The sequence below is a fragment of the Parasteatoda tepidariorum genome, chromosome 4 (genome assembly GCF_043381705.1).
Source record: "Parasteatoda tepidariorum isolate YZ-2023 chromosome 4, CAS_Ptep_4.0, whole genome shotgun sequence".
Taxonomy (NCBI): domain Eukaryota; kingdom Metazoa; phylum Arthropoda; class Arachnida; order Araneae; family Theridiidae; genus Parasteatoda; species Parasteatoda tepidariorum.
The window spans coordinates 49,976,851-49,994,181 of record NC_092207.1 but is presented as its reverse complement, the minus strand read 5'-3'; the positions used below and the strand labels follow the sequence as shown (position 1 = coordinate 49,994,181).

Sequence of the window (17,331 nt, the reverse complement as noted above, 5' to 3'; positions counted from 1 at the left end):
CCCATTAGGTGTAGATATGCTTTATTTGTGCTATAAGATCTTGAACCACGTTTCTCATTAAAATTGGGCTTTTCTAATATGAGATAGTGCTTTTCCTTAAAATAAGGAAAACAGGAGTTTTCGTGTATTTGGAAAATACTATTGAAAGTCCCGGAATTTTTAGGAAAATTTGCAAACAACTTGCAATATTCTTAAAAGTTTGGCAATTATCAATTCATTTGGCACATTTTCATACAACTTCACGGCGATGTTACAATGTATTATCGGGCATTAAAATTATTTCATACAGATCATTCTGTAATGATTGCCCATGTGTCTTTAAAATCTTTTTCGAAAATTAAAAATTAAAAAAGCGTGTACCTCTGAGCAAAAATTAAATTTTAAGCGTGGAAAAAAAGATCTATCAAAACCTAGTGAATTTCTAGCAAAGAAAGTAGGACTGTAAACAGCAAAACCTTTTAGATTGCCGGAAGAAATAATCTAGTTTAAATTACTACGCAATTAAATTTATTTTGGTATTTTATCCTCACCTTCTTCACTAGTCATTTTGTGAGTGACAAATGCCAACAGCTTTATCTATATTTTAAGTAATGCCAACAGCCTTACATATCTTATATATATCTTAGCCAATAGCTAGTGAAAAATGCCAATAGCTTTTTTTTTTAAAATCAGTTAAATATTTTCAAGGTTGCATGCTCTAAGTTTATCAAAATTTATATACATTAAAAGTGGTGAATAAGGAATAATCTGTGTGACAATTCATATCTTTTAGAAACTTATCCAAAAATTGCCATTGATTTTTCTTATCGTTACTTATATTTCATAAAATAACTCGGTTTCAATGATACTTTTTTAAATAGAAATTATAAAAAACATATCTTCTGTTTATCCCCATTAGAATTTTAAGCAGGAAATTATAAATAATTTAAATTTGAAAAATTGAAAATTTTTAATTAATTTTCTTTATGCATGCAATGTTATATAAGAACATAGAAAAACTAAAAATTTTTCTACCAGAGAGGAGCAGATGCTTATTTTTCCAGAATTTTGCAAAGGTTATAAACTATTGCTGAAAATTATTTCTTATAGCACACCAGAAGAGTTTTTTAGATATTTTTGAAAAAAATTAATTTAATCAATAATATTATAATAATGATAAAAAATGCTCAAGTTCTTTAAAAAAAAATCGATTATCACGAATAGGGAAAGTTTAAAAAAAAAAAAAAAAATCCTTGAATTTTTTGTTGTCAAACTATTGGGGTCTATTTTTTAATTTTCGATTTTTTTTTTGAGACAATTTTGTGCTATAAATGAATGCCCGAAATTACTTTAAAATATAGGGAAAATGTAGAATATTTCGAAATAGAATGCGTAAATATAAACATTATTTACATTTTTCTTAAAAAAAAAAAATATTGTCTGAAATACAATAACGTTTCAAAAAAGACTTTGAAATTTTTCTTTTTATAGCAGCTGTTATTAAAAACTAGGTATTTTATACTATTAGAAATTTTATATTTGAATTAATCAAAAGAAAACTATCGAGTTATTAAAGCAAATAAATTGAATCTAAAAAAAAATGTGTATAGAATGTCCCATACATTTTTACTGGATGTAATATTTCTTTTAAATGCAAGTTTGATAAATATAATGTTCGATTCAAATGTTTTGAAATGTGGAACACGTTAAAAAGAGGTTAATATATACTTTTGACTATAAAACGATTTTGAAAGATTTTGTAACCTTAGATAACATCTAAAATGGTAGAGAGAACTCGTAAAAACTTTCAGACGATCTTTTAACTCCTCGATTTCTCCAATTACCTTCGCGTTAACTTTAACTGTAGCATACAACAACCTACCGCTCATTTCAAATTGTAGAAGTTCCCGGAACGGAGTCTACCTAATTCTTCCACATAAAAATATTTCGCGAGATGGAAATGTAATGTCACCGGAAACAATGAAATACGAATTATTAATTAGTTTTAGCAGAACAATGCTTTCTAAGTACTTCAAAACCCATTAGGTTCTCGTAAAGGAATATGTGGAGACCTTTTCCGGAATCTGATACAGGAATTTTAGCTATTATAATCACAAACATGGTTGTTATTCTGTATGATTCGGCATGAGTAGAATTACTGCTATCTCGAACAATTTTCTTCCTTTACTTTAATATGGCACCTCCCCCATTCCATTAGAGACAGTTCCTTTCCTACGAGCATGGAATATTCCTCCTTTTCCTTTCAGATGATTGGGATTCATTAATGTGGAACTTCCGGCACCATGTCGAAATTAACTCCATTAGGGAAATAAGGTTTACTACTGTGGTACGGAGGACTTTATTCTGCTCCTTGTCACTCCACCCCTTCCCTTGGAACGGATTCGCTGACCAAAAGTTTCATTCGATTTTTACAAAAGATGTGGGGAAGTTGGGATAAGAATGTGCCGGTAAGGCTGATAACGTGATGGCAAGCTACAATAATGACATGTTTCCCCAAAGGCATTTGGAAAGTACAATGAAACATTTTGAAGTCTTTTGAGGGCTTTCAAATGAATTGCTTATTGATTTTCCAATCAACATACAACACTATCTCAGAATTTATTTATAACAGAATTAAAGTTTTATATTTTACTGCTTAATTTTTTAAATGTATGAATCAGAAAATCTTGAAAAAGCAGACACATAAATGTTCCATTCTGCGTATGGGTAAACCAGATAAGGATAAAATGTATTTGATTACAATTTATCAATTACTTGTAATCATAATCTGTAATTCCAACTACTGATTACAATTTGAATTTTTAAATTTAGCTTAATTGTTGATTACAACTTTAATCGTGATTATGAGCATAACTTACGATAAAATTTCTAATTGTAACTACATATATCTAACTACAGTTTCAAGCAATAAATATCTACAATTACAAACATTTATAATTGCATCTAATTTTGATAACAGTTGTAATTTTAATGAAGAGTAATCATAATAAAACAGAATCTTTATTATAGAGTAATCCTTGCTAAGGAAATGGTTTTTATTCTTATTTCCCTGCCGATATTTTATTACTCAGTGGTATTAACAGGTTTTTCTCATAACATGAAAAAAACTATTTGCTAAATAATAATTAAATGAGGATATTATTATTATTTAAAAAAAAAAGTTGCGTCACAAGTGTCAAAGCTTGTAAGCGTCAACACAAACTTGACCCATTTTCGAGAATTATCACACAAATCCAAAATGTATTTCCTATCCTGAGATGTGAATTGGGATTCATTTTTTGGGAAAAAAATAGAGATCTGCAAAAGCTTAAAGTAATTTTGCTTCAAAATAATTTACATTGTTTTTAACGAAATTAAACTAATTTTTCACATTGTTTTATTTCCGAAGTAATATTAAAAATAGAAGCTGTTTTAGTAAAGCTGTTGTAGTTACTGCAAAAGTACATTAAAAAAAAACAAGTAAAAGACATTTTTTAAATATTAATCCTCCTATATTGCGTTGTTTCTTGATAAATATCTAGAACAATTTTGCAACTCACTAATAAAGGAAACTTAATATTCTAAATAATTTTTAATATTTTAAAATGAATATAGAAATATTTATTCGCGCAATATTTATGGATAAAACAAATATTATCCCTTGAAGTGATGCCTAATATTATATAAAGCTGAAGAAACAGATTCAACTGAAAAATAATAGCCTTATACAAATACTTTGTAATGTGGCATAACTTTCTAGTTCTCACTTTTAAAATTTTGCTGCTGAGTGAAATTAAAAATGTTGAGTTCTTTTGGGTAACAAAATTTGCTCTAATATTATTTAAAAGCCTCTAAAGTTAAGTAAATACGATATTTTTTCTTTTCGTATAAGTAGTTTTTCTGATGTGCATATTTTTTTTTCTTGTGAGGAAATGGAGCAAATACGGTTTGAGTTATGATTTAACAATAAGATAGCTACGGTTATTTGCTGTGAATCCACACTCTTAGTTTTGATGAACTAAACAAATATTTTATGTTAAATTTAAGTTATTCTTGAAACTCTTAACTCTTTTAATAGTTTGCAGACATTATACATTAGATATTATTGAAAGCCAAATCCTCTTTTTTTCAGTTTTGGTCTCGCTCATTTTGTGTTTCATATACTATATATATATTTTTTGTCTTAACGTTAGTATTTATAATGAATATTTCATAAAAAAATTTTTATTAATGAATAAAAGCAATTTTATAATGAAGATGTAGGTTTTCATGCCGTAAGCAAATAACCTGTTAAAATAAACTTTTTACTTCAATAAAGCTTAATATTTCTTGGTACACAATAGCTTGTAACCCGATAAAATATTTTGATGTACTTTATTTTATTCAGAAACTGAAGTTTTAAAACTAAAAATTGTGAAACAATTTTTAAAATAATGCATAAAATATTTTGTTTTTTAAATTGCATTTTTCTTCAATTAAAAACAATATTTTTTAAAGTTGCTTCCTCATATATTCAAGGGAAGCTAACACTGTTTTCGCAATTTTTTGAAAAATGATCAACAAATTTCAGATAGTTTGCAAGTAATTCTTATAGAATAATTTGTAACACCATAATTCATTGTTATTTTATTACAAAAATATATCATTTATGAAACTGTTTGCTAAAAAAAAGTTTTTTTTAAAAATTGAATACATATTTTGAATAAAACAGAGCATTATTTTTTAGTTTCAAAATATTATCTGATGTATTTCGAAAGCGAGGTTTATTTTTGCTTATTTTTTAATTTCCAATTAAAAATATTTGGGGGCAAGATCATTATTTTATCATTTGGTGGTTGGTAACAGTTATATGTATAATAAGTTCGATATAGTCGATATGGAACACAGAAGTTTAAAAAAATTTAGCTTCCTCTCAGTTGTACAGTGCACAAAAAAAGAAAGAAAAAAAAGAAATGGACCACCATGAATAGCTTTTAATCGAATGATCTTCCCATTCTAGGACTCAATCTTAATGGTTCGAAAGGGTGACTTCAAATATGTAAATTAATTAGTGCTGATGATATTTTAAGTTACGAAATCAGACACAACGTACTTTTTCTGGATAAAGCCAACTATTTTTCAACTGATTCGAATTTCTGATCCCCAAAATATACGTGCAATTATAAAATTCCATGCAAAAAATAACTTTTAGTAAATGTTTATTACTTTTTATTATTTCATTTTTTGTTAGGCGAAAAAAATTTTAATTTTTGGGTACGCAATTTTTCAAATCATTTTGAAAATTTTAATTTTACATGGAAAAATACAAAATTTGAGCTTAACTGGTTGAATTGTTCCTGAGAAACTAAATTTTAAGTATACGAATTTTTTAAAATTTGATTTCCAAGAACTATTTCAGCAATTTAACTCAAATTTTGTATTTCGCCTTGTAAAGTTACATACTTTAAAATGATTTAAAGAATTGTATACCTTACAATTCAAAATTTTTTCGGTTATTATTTAATAAAATAATAAATAGTTACTAAAATTAGTTTTTTGCATGGAATTTTCTGTGAATTAACCAATTTTAAATTGTGTGCAAAAACTTTTCAGTTGCTTAAAAAGTTCTCGAGACATGGTGAAATGCACAAAAAGTAAAATTAACATTAAGAGGCCCAAACTTTGGATCGCATTCCTGAGCAAACTATGGTAATCATATTTCCCAGCTTACGACTACACCCTATGTTTCAAGAGTCAGAAATCAAAATCCATTGAAAAAAGGTTTGTTTATATTAAGGGAAAGTAAATTTTTGTGTCTCCTTTCGTAACTTAAAATATCGTTTGCAGTTGCACTAATTAATTAGCATACTTGAGATCAACCCCTCGAACCATTGCGATTGAATCTTAGAACGGGAAAAATCCGATGATTAGATCACAAATTATTCAAGATAGTCCGGTTTTTTTTCCACACTGGTTAACTACACTTGAAGAAAATTAATTTTATAACCAATGGAATTTATTAAATTATTAGTAACATATTAATAAATTAACAACATATTAATAAATTAATAACGTATTAATAATATTAAATAAATAGACTAAGCTAGCTGAAATATTTGGGCAGATGATATTTTAAGTTACGAAACTTGACACAAAAACGTAGTTTCTCTGAGTTAACTAACATTTTTTCCCAACGGATTTGCACATCAAAATGTGGAAAATAGCCGTAAAATAGTTCTAATAGTATAGGCAGGAGGATGGTCAAAGTTGTGGGGCCCCTTAGTGTTAATTTCACTTTTGCGTATTTCACCATTTCACTGGGACTATTTAAGATAATTAAATAAATTTTGCACACTATTAAACTAAATTTTTATATTATGTTTTATTATATATTCTAATAATGTTCAAAATAATGTTTATATTATAAGGTTTACAAATTTTTACGCCATTTAAACAGAATCGATTTTTAACGGAATAGAATAGTTAGTGAGAGAAAAAGTATTAAGATGTTCAAAATAATCGGTTCAAAGTCATTAATTATTAAGTTAAAGAGCGTGAAAAAGAAGTAAAATTATCAATGATGTACCTGAATTTTTGACCACTTTCTTGTTTAAACTATTGGAACCATATTTCTCAGATTGCGGTTGCTCCCTCCTCATATCTTGAGGATCAAGAATCCAAATACGTCACAAAAAAAGCATATTTATTTAGAGAAAGTATCTTGTTGTGTCAGTCATTCTATAGCTTTAAATATTGCTTAAAAAATTAATTAGCATATTTGTATTTTACCCCTCTAATCATTTAGATTGCATCATAGTACTGGAATCCGTTCCTGGAATATCATTCCCAGATATCAAATTTTTATCTTGTTTAATATAAAAAATATAAAATTATTACCCTGTTTTTGGTATTAAGGTGTCAGGATACATTAAGGTGTGAAGGTGCACACTGCACTGTACATCGTATGTATCATAACATGCAGCATGCTTTGGTAGGTATTCGAGTCAANGCATTTTGTGTTTCATATATATATACACAACAAAACAAATACAAGAAAACACGAAGAAAGTTAAGAAAAACAATAAGTTTCATTTATTGCGCATATTGTTCAAAATGAAGATAAAACAAAGGAAAATTATAGACATGTGAAAATGGGGGGGGGAGTAATAATGAAGAAGAAAAAAACAAACAATTGAAAGAAAGAAAGGGATGAAATTTTTTTAAAAAATCCGGAAAATAAAAGATATAATTTTTTCATCAGCCCACACGATTATATCCGCAAAAAAGACTCTTTTCAATAGTAATGGTTCGAAGGGGTGACTTCAACTATGCTAATTAATTAGTGCTGATGATATTTTAAGTTTCGAAATCAGACACAACGTACTTTTTCTCGATAAAGCCAACTATTTTTCAACTGATTCGAATTTCTGATCCCCAAAATATACTAGCAAGTATCAAATTTGATGCAAAAAAAAACTTTTAGTAAATATTTATTACTTTTTATTATTTCATTTTTTGTTAGGCGAAAAAATTTTGAATTGTTGGGTACACAATTTTTTAAATCATTTTAAAAATATGGCGTAATATCGTCAAAACCTTTTATAGCAGGTGATCGAAAATTGTCCAGAATTATGCCACTGCATTTTTTAAAATACTTTTAAAAATCTAAATTTTCGAATTGTTAAATTCCTTAAAATTTATCGAACTTATTATATTCAAAAATCTCAAATGAGAACTAACAGGTGCTTCGAAATGAGAAATACAGTTTCATTGGCTATATTCTAAATTTTCTTCTTCCATTTAACTATAAATGGCTAAACTTGCGTGCCAAGAAGCATTTGTTCTACGATAACCCCTTTTATGTGGAACATAAGATAATATCTCTCGTGCAGTACTAACTAAACAACGTAAAATTCGTATTCTGATACAGACAACAGAAAAAATAACGTTGTCTACAATATACTACTTATAACTAGTAACATTTTATATAGTTCCCTATTATGAGCTTAATGGTTTCTTTCCCATAATAGGAAAGCAGTGGTTTTGGAGAGGAATAATTATCTTCTGCAAGTTTAACAACAAATATTAATGGAATCGACTGAATACTATAAGTTTTATGATGCATAAATTATTCTTTTTTTACGGATATGTGATTAAATAAAACAATACTAATAATAATGATAATCAAAATAATTTATCAACTAATCAAGATTGCATTTTTTTTTAAAATTTTTTTTTTAAATTCAAGAACAAAATGATTCCTTGTGCACCACTGAAAAAGTACAACACGAGGCTTACAGACGTAAGTATGGTAGCAAACAATGTAGGATATTTAAACAGAAATACATACTAAAAGGGCATGTAAAATTTAGAAAAGAAAAATACTAATAAAAAAAAACATTCACAAAAAGGATGAGAAAAAATAAAAAATAAAATAGTACACAAAACAAAGTGATTTATAAATTTGCATTAAAAACTGAATCAATGAGCTTGCAGAAAAGTTTGAAGATGGTTTTGTTTCCCGCAAATTAAGGGAGGAAAGTTAATATTGAACGAATTTAAAGCAATTATTAAGTTTTTTTTTCTATTTTTCTCCAAATGTGAGCATTTTACAATAAAATGCTCAACGTCTTGTGTTCCTCCAATATTACAATCACACAGATCACTGGAACTTACGCCAAATCTTTTCAAATAAGCCTTGAAGTTGCCGAGTCCAGTGAGAAATAAGACTGCATCTTAGAACTCATGAAAATAAACTCGTTAGATCAAAAGTTAAGTTTAATTATTAAGGTGTTATGTTTTTTATTTTACTCGTTACACTTTCCATTTCTATTTATTTTCTAGTAAAAATCCCTTCTTCGACATTTAGTTTTGAGTTCTTTTTTAATTTTTCATTTTACATTATAAAGAGCAATTCTTTTTATTTTAAATGGCGATTAGGAAAATAATTAAGGCATTAGGGATTAACTTTTTGTTGTCTTTCTTTTTTTAACATGATAGTCTTTTGTCTTAATTGTGAAAATTCCTTTTGAATAAATAAGAAAAATGTTTAGCAATAAAATGAATAAAGTTTTATTATTTGTAAAAAAAATAAAATAATTGCACCAAAATTAGTACGAGTTTTTAATTTTATCATTTTAAGCTCAATTTATTTATTATTTCATATGTTAAGTAACCATTAATCTAGTAGTTCAACACAATGACTAGATTGCAGAGTTTGTTTGTTTGATCGCTGTTTGGCCAATAAAAGGGAAAATCTTTTATCTTTCTGTCAAGAAATATAGGTCAACTTTCTTTATGAAAGGAATTGTTTTTCAGAAAAGAAAGATGTTATGTCATTGGCATATGTTGATAAAATACGGAAGAAATTAAGCATATTATGTGCTTTCTTTCATGAAGTCCAGCTCCATGTTAAGATATAATTTACCTTTTTTAATACTGTATATATTTTTTAGAAGGTGATGTACGACATAGAAATTTCTGGAAACCTGCATAAATTACTGACAATTAGTTAATAATTAACATTTATGTAAAGATATCATATGATTTTCAGGATTTATTCAAAATGATTTTTAAAAATATTCTTTACAATTATTTAAAATATACTTTCCAATTATTAAAAATATACTTTCTTATTACTAAAAATATACTTTCTAATTATTAAAAAAATACTTTCAATGTTATATTTTCTAACTAATATATATGATTTTACTTGATGATTTATTTTTAAATCCTACTTATGAATTTGTAAAAGGTCGCAACTCCCAGCCAATATGTTTTTCTGTGCTCATATAAAAAGGAATAAATAAAAAAAAATAAAAGAACCTTTTGAGTGGAAAGCATCAATGTCATTTTGTCGTTGATTTACCACGATTTTACTGTATTCTGAGATGCTGTGGGCAAAGAAGTTATCGACATTGCCAACATTTATCTATCAAAAGTTACTCCAAGATTGAATCGAGTTGGCATATGTTATATACTAGGGAACTGATGTTGAATAATCGGAATGGTAGTTAAGCCACCATGCCAGCATCTCTACAAAATCTTACAACGCATTTATATAAATCAATAACTTTTCATGTACTTACTAACACTTATTATTTTTCCACCAAGTTTAAAATAAATCATATCAAATGCATTCGATTTTATTTTGATTCTGTTCTAATAAACTAATATCGAATTTAGTGTAAATTTCAAAACAGACTTTAATAAAAGTTAATAATCAGTATAAAGTTATTAGTTTTAATTTTAATTCTAAAAGAAAACAACTTAAATTGAAGGGATTTTGTTCATACATTTAGTTAAAAAAAATTTACTAAGCATTTTTTTATGCAATTCAATAACTTTTTATGTTATTTTATATAGTTATTTTTCACCCAAATTTAAAATAAATCACATTAAATGCATTTTATTTTATTTTGATAATGTTATAATAAACTAATATCGAACTTTATGGAAAATTTCAAAATGGACTTTAATATCTCTATCAAAAATGATTGAAGTTCAATTTTAAATAAGATGGAAACGTAGAATAAGCACAATATGGAAATGAATTTTTCTCCACGTTGGTTTTTAAGAAAAAGTTCGCATAATGATTCATGTTGAAGCCCAGTGAATAGGTAACTATTATTGGCCGGAAAAAGAAGTCCTTTTTATTGAAAGAGGAGAAGTTGAAAAAAGATTCTTTTAGATAAAATGTACGAAGAATACGAAGTGAGAAAAAGTTTAAAACTGAATTTCTTGTAGAAAGAATGGGGATTTCTTGAGAGCAAGCAGCATGTAGTAAATAAGTAGATTATGAAGAAAGACTGAAGTTGCAGGGGACTCTCAACTTACCAATTTGTTCCCCAATTTTTTTAGTACATTACTTCAGGGTGCTTAAAAAAGTTTGAAATTTGGAAAACATTTGCCCCAATTTTTTGTTTTTGTTTAGATGCCTGTGTACTTTTCTATAGTTTCAAAGGAATCGCAGGAGAAAAAATGGTTTCATTTTTTCTGAAATTTATTGCAGCGTTCTTATTCCTGATCATGGACAGCTTTGGCTACCTATTATCAAAAAGTATCATGTTCGAAACCAGGCAAGATATCTTTTCAATTCATGGCTTTAAACTTTTGAGCTGTTGTAAAAATTAGTCCCTGCAATGTTCTTTTCCTTGCGAGATTCTTACAAAAAGCAACGATGCATTTCATAAAAACTTGAATATTTCGTTGATATAAGTTTATTTTGTTAGCTCAATACTCTCACAATAAATATTTAAATAAATATATTAAAAATATTTAATGTAAAGTTTTAAAATTATTCGATTTTTTTTCTTCGGGCGATTAGTTTTTTTGTAATTGAATTGGTATTTTTTGATGCATTTAAATCTAAAGTTTTATTTATTTAATATTAATACTATATTAATAATATGGAGTCGTGGTGGCTCAGGGAATAGGTGAATGAAGTGAACCGGATTCGAATTTCAGCGATGGCTGATTAATATGAATTCCGCATCCGGCTGACGTAAAATATCCTTTGTGGTATCCGTATCATGGGTTAGAGTCCCCTTGCCGTCATGCTAACCATAGGAGATTTTCGTGCTTTTCCTCTCCATGTAACTTAAATGTGGGTTAGTTCCATCAAAAAGTCTTCCAAAAAGGCAAATTTCTCCCAATACTTTATCCAGGAGTTCCTTTGTCTTCTGGATTGGGTTCAAAATTACAAAGCTACAGAGATGAACATTAGTGGTCGTAAACCCAAAAGCTTGGCCGGCTGTTGAAGATAATAAAATTAAAAAAAAAATATTAATATTATAAAAGTCATAATATTTAGTCATAGTCATAAAATTTAGTAGTCATATATTTAGTCATTTAGTCATAGTCAAAAGCCAGAATATTAACTTTTGAATATTTGTAAAAAAAAAAAAAATAATAATAATAAAAGAAAAAAACATTTAAAAATACTTCACATCTGACGTGTATTTTTTAGCTAGGAAAAAGAAAAATGAATAAAAGTTTTCAAAATATTTCGAAAATATTTTCGAAACAAAAAGCTTTTTATTTTAAAGAAAACTTCTATTAAATGACACCAGATGCTTTTACAATAAAAATATCGCTACTTCTCATAAAATTGAACTATCCTTTTTGCAAATGATCTAGTACCACACAAACGGAATACAATTAAAGAAACATGCTTTTAATAAACTAGTATTTAAACAATAACAAATTGCTTTTTTCGACAAAATATTGCTTTGTAGTTCTCCACTACTGTCACTAAAAAATTAGCTATTTTATAAATTAAATACAGTGCTCTATTTGATAATGCATATTATTAGTTTCCAATTATCCATACCCATGGAAAATAAGAGAGCTTTTTTTGAACAAATCAAAGCATTTTTGCAAAACTATCAATCCCCAAATGCAGCCATTTTTTTTTTAATCTCACAGTTTTTGTGTTACCATGGAGATAAGTCACATGAAGAATGCACGGATGAATTTCGCCTTTCATAGATTTTCAATATGAAGAATCTAATCAGAGTTCTTCATTTCTTTCTGTTTTCTACATTTGCAAGAACGGGGAAAGGCGCAAATAAGATAATCTCGGTGCTGTCAAGAGACCTCGTTGTTTGTTGATATTATTCCCCTCTCCCCTTTTTTAGTTATTCTTTCCGATTCTCTGTTTTACAACAACGTATAAAATCATTTAGAATACTGCAATGCAATGCAGGAAATATTCCTACATTAGATTGAGTAGATTGAATTAACTAGACATGGCAATATTAAAATAGGATTTCATCGTTTGAAAATAAAATTGATAATTTAAACCATTGTTTTCCTCTTTGGAAATATTTATGATAAAACTTCATTATCGTAATAAGATTTTGCAATTTTCTTTTCGGTGTTTTTTTTCTATTTGATTTATTGATAATAAATAATTCGAATTGTTGAAATGTTATAGGTTTTAGCGATTTGAATTTAATATCCAATGCATCGTAATTCATCGAATTTTGAGATCTGAAATCAGTACCGGTCGTTCAGCATTTATAAATAATTTAACCAAAACTTTAAGTAATTTCTCGGAAAGCACTTAAAGAGTTTACTATTCATTTTAATTTGATAATGATATACAATTATGGATATAAAATACTGAAGTTGCTCGTTCTAATTAAAGGCTATCACTATTTTTAATATTACAGAGTTTGTTAATTTACACTTTTATTAGTTACAAATTAAGTTTTATAAAATGCATTAATTGTAACTTTTTAGCAAAATAAAATAGTTTTTCTGTTCGTTGGTGGAGCATTTTCATAATGTAACACCTTATAAAAATTCTTTCTTACATTTTGCCGAATTAATATTTATTAGCAATAATTATGCGGGTAGTTTGATACATTTATGAAGATTACTTTCTCAATATTATCTGACTTTCGTTTATTTTTAATATTACTTATATTTAATAGTTCAATTAGTATAAGTCTAATTGATTCTATTGTTCGGTTTGCTACATGCAGCTAATACATAAGATAGTTTATTCTTAAAAATTTATTTATAAGAATAAACTATAAATAGAATATTGTAATTACAAATAAATAAATAAATAAACAAATAAAAATAAATATATGAATAAAAATAAAAGGGGAACAAATAGAATTGAGTTTAATTCACATTTAGACAATCTTAACAAATACATATATAAATAATTTTTAGATAACACATAGAACTAATTAAATAATTAATTAATTAAATAAGCACATAGACAATTTTTTTAGATTGATGCTAATCACATGCTATTTTTTCTTCATTTAAGTGCCCCCTCCCTTCCAAACTAAGATCCGAATCATAGGCTGCATTGTAATTCGTTATACAATGGCTTATTATTCTACAATTTAGAAATTGTTGCTATGGTTTTTAAGCTACTTAAAAATATATTTGATACATTTCAACTTAATTATATTAAACATGACTTATTTTTTATTTTAATTTAGTGGTAAAAGGCGTTATTCGGTAAATTGGTGCAACATGGTCTAAACGGGCTGTAGCAACTCAAGCTACAAATATGATTTAATCCTTACAAAAAGGGAGTTAAAAAATGCATCTTCCCTAACCGACGACGTTAACATGAAAATGGCGAGATAAGCAACATTACGTGAAATCGGTACAATTCGCTTTATATATATAATGACTAATAATAATTAATTAGAAAATTTATATTTATAAATGTGCTTCTGCGTAGTTGGTTTACGTGTTGTGTGTGCTGTTTAATAAAACTACAAAATGAAAATTGGAAAATAACTACAATAGGATAGGGCAAGTGACGTCATCGGGTGTAAATCGGGAAATTTGTTGATTCAGAACCCAATCAGGTGTGAAAAACATTCATTGCGTCACTTTCAGGTATCCAATTAAACCTGATTTAGATCACATGGTTAAGCCGAATCTTTTATTCTTCTCGAGTTGCAAAGACCCAATAGGAAACAATACACCCAGTCTGGTATAGAATAATTACTTCGAAGGTTTTCGTCGCTTTGATAATGATATAAAAAGTTAGCTTCACTTACAAGTACAGAAAATTTAAATTTAAAATTTTTGAATGTTACTCTCTTCCATTAAAGATGTTGTCCGATGTGTCGTCATATGAAATAATTCTTTAATATGCTCATTTTTTTTGAAAACTTCTTGTAAATGAGTAACAATTATTCATGTATGTTGCGTTAAGGTTTTGTTCATTTAGTTGCCTTCAATGCTAATAGTAAAAATAACGCAAAATCTTAATATTTAGAAAAACCACAGTTTTGTGAAAATGAAAAGTGCGAGAGGTCTAATTTTTCAATATTTGTGAAACCAGCTAAATAATTTAGGCTCATAACAGTTTACAACACTTTAGAATTAGTTAATGATTTTAATTTGCATTTATTTTAATGAAAATATCTACTAAACTATTTAAAAAAAAATCAGTAATTTTTAAATGCTTAAGATATTTGGCCGTTTTAAAGTCCAGACAGTTTTTTTTCAACAAAATAGTATAAATGTCTAAAGCTAATTGAGAAATCCGGCTATTTGCAAACTACTGACGTCATTTGTTAGGCTTATTGCATTGAGTCTTGTCGGCGAATCCAATTATCTGACGACATATTCACTTTAAAGTTAAAGCTTTGCTCCCAGTTTAAGGCACTGAAACTATTTTATTTAAAAATTTCCTTGGCGGAAAAGCTTTGAAAAATACCCTTAAGTACTTCAACTATATTCATTTAAATATTTTATTATAAAGAGTTAGTCTACTTCAAATAATAAATACTATTGACTTAAAATTGAGTATAAAATATATTTGCTGAAACTCAATCATATTATTTGTGAAATATTAAATTATCTTAAAAGAATAATAAAGTTGGAATAAATTCGAGTATTCTTAATCAAATGAAATAAAATTAATCAAGTTTGAGAATCATACTTTTAAAATTTTTAAAAGTACTAAAAAATAAACAAAGCCTTATAAAAATGTTTTTTTGATTTTTATTTTTTGATTTTTTATAAACTATTAAAGTGGTAATAGTTGATACTATATAAAAAAAATTAATAAAATTTTTATTTTGAATTGTCCTACTTTCATATTTAGTAATGTTTTTTGTTTAATATTTTTCTAAAACATTCGATCCTTTTTGTTTATTTTTTATTTTTATTTTCTTTTAGATTTATATTTTTCTGATATTTTCTTTTAGATTTATATTTTCCAGATTCTGATAAATTTGAAAAAGTTTAGATTTTATCAAATAAATGGTTTAAACATTAAAAATCTATAACTTACTTCGACAAAAAGTTTCGGAACAATTTTGATCAGCATCTGTTAAAAGATCGCTTTCTACCACACGCCTGTCTATCAAATCGTTTTGAGCACTAAAAATTGAAGGGAGAAAATTTATCTTTCGAAAACTTTCTTTCTCGTCTGCGATTAATGAAGTTGCCAGATGCCCACTGAAAAACTTTGTAGCATAAATGTGCCTGGAAGAGGAAAAAACTAATAATAAAATTTTTTTGGGTGATGCTTGATGAAGTAAATTTTTAAAATTATGGGCAACTGAGAAAAAAAATTAGCTTGGAAAAAACTTTTTTTTATGAAGTGTGGAAAATGCGATGTCGAAATTTCCTTTAAGAGAGTCGAGACATTAATTTTATATACTTTAAAACTGTTGAAGTTGCTGTTCCCAGCAAAAAAAAAAAATTCTCTTGACTTATTAAAACTTACCGTTTTTTGCATTCTTTATTACTAAAATGTTGAAGATTTATTAAAGTTTTTCAAACTCTACTCTTAAGAAGAGGGTAATATTTAAAATGAAATTTAAAAAAAGTAACAAAAGCTCTAGAGAATTACTTAAAATTCCTATTTCGTCATGTATAGGAACTTGAGTCTTCAAAAAAATAAAATAATTTTTCACTAATTAAAAATTTCAAAACATCTGTCGACCTTATAAGCTTAGAAAAATATTATGTAAAAAGAACTGAACTAAATTTTACTTTTACTCATGGATTAAATTTAAGAAAAATATTAAGTTACAGGGAATTCGGCTTAATCAAACCTTTTTCATTTCGGATAACTTTTCCAATTCCAACTCAAAAGACCCATTTTCTTAATCATATAGCATTTCCTTTACTGTTGTTGGCTATTCTCGTGTTGCAAGTTAAGAAAAAACCATTATTCCTGTGGATTTTCTTCTACAGTGAAACTGAAGTCAAAATTCTTCATCTCACATTTAATTTGTTAAGACCAAGTCAGCATAACACGCGCCATTTTTAGTGGTCCAATTAAATTCGATGCTTTTGCAACGTCGTATAGTTGTTTCTTTTCAAGAACGAATGTTCTCCTTATTTATCGAATTGTGTTGCAAAATCTAGGATTTCAGTAAGACTACGAAGCCATAACTTTTATTTAATAATTCTATGATATATATCGTTAAAGATATTTGTGTAATTTGATAAAGAATAAAACGGAACTATATGCAGTCGCGAATAATTACTTAGATCCTATACTGCAATAATCTTTTCTTAACTTGCAACGCAGTTTGTATAATATCACAGTTATCTTAATCGTAATTGTCTGTTATTAAAGTAATGATAAAATTAAATTTTAAAAAATGATTGCATCAAGAATTCTAAATTTAAAAAAAATGAAAACGTATTAATGATTGAAATATTGTTTTAAATGGAAATATGGGAAAGGGTTAATTTTCAGTTTTTAATACTTATTGTATTCATTATTAATGTTTTTATATTTTATTATTGTTTTTTATATTATTATTATTGGTTTTTTATTATTGTTTATTTATCATAATATTTATTATATTATTAATGTTCTTATTAATTTTATTGGCATGAAGTATCAACTTAATATTCAATTTTTAA

The 17,331-nt window shown here is 26.8% G+C and overlaps 1 protein-coding gene across 1 annotated transcript in view; it reads left to right on the top strand.

Annotated features, from left to right (window-relative positions):
* Positions 1–17,331, top strand: part of LOC107452584 (secreted frizzled-related protein 5) — a 276,833-nt gene that overhangs the window by 31,629 nt on the left and 227,873 nt on the right. The window lies entirely within an intron of this gene.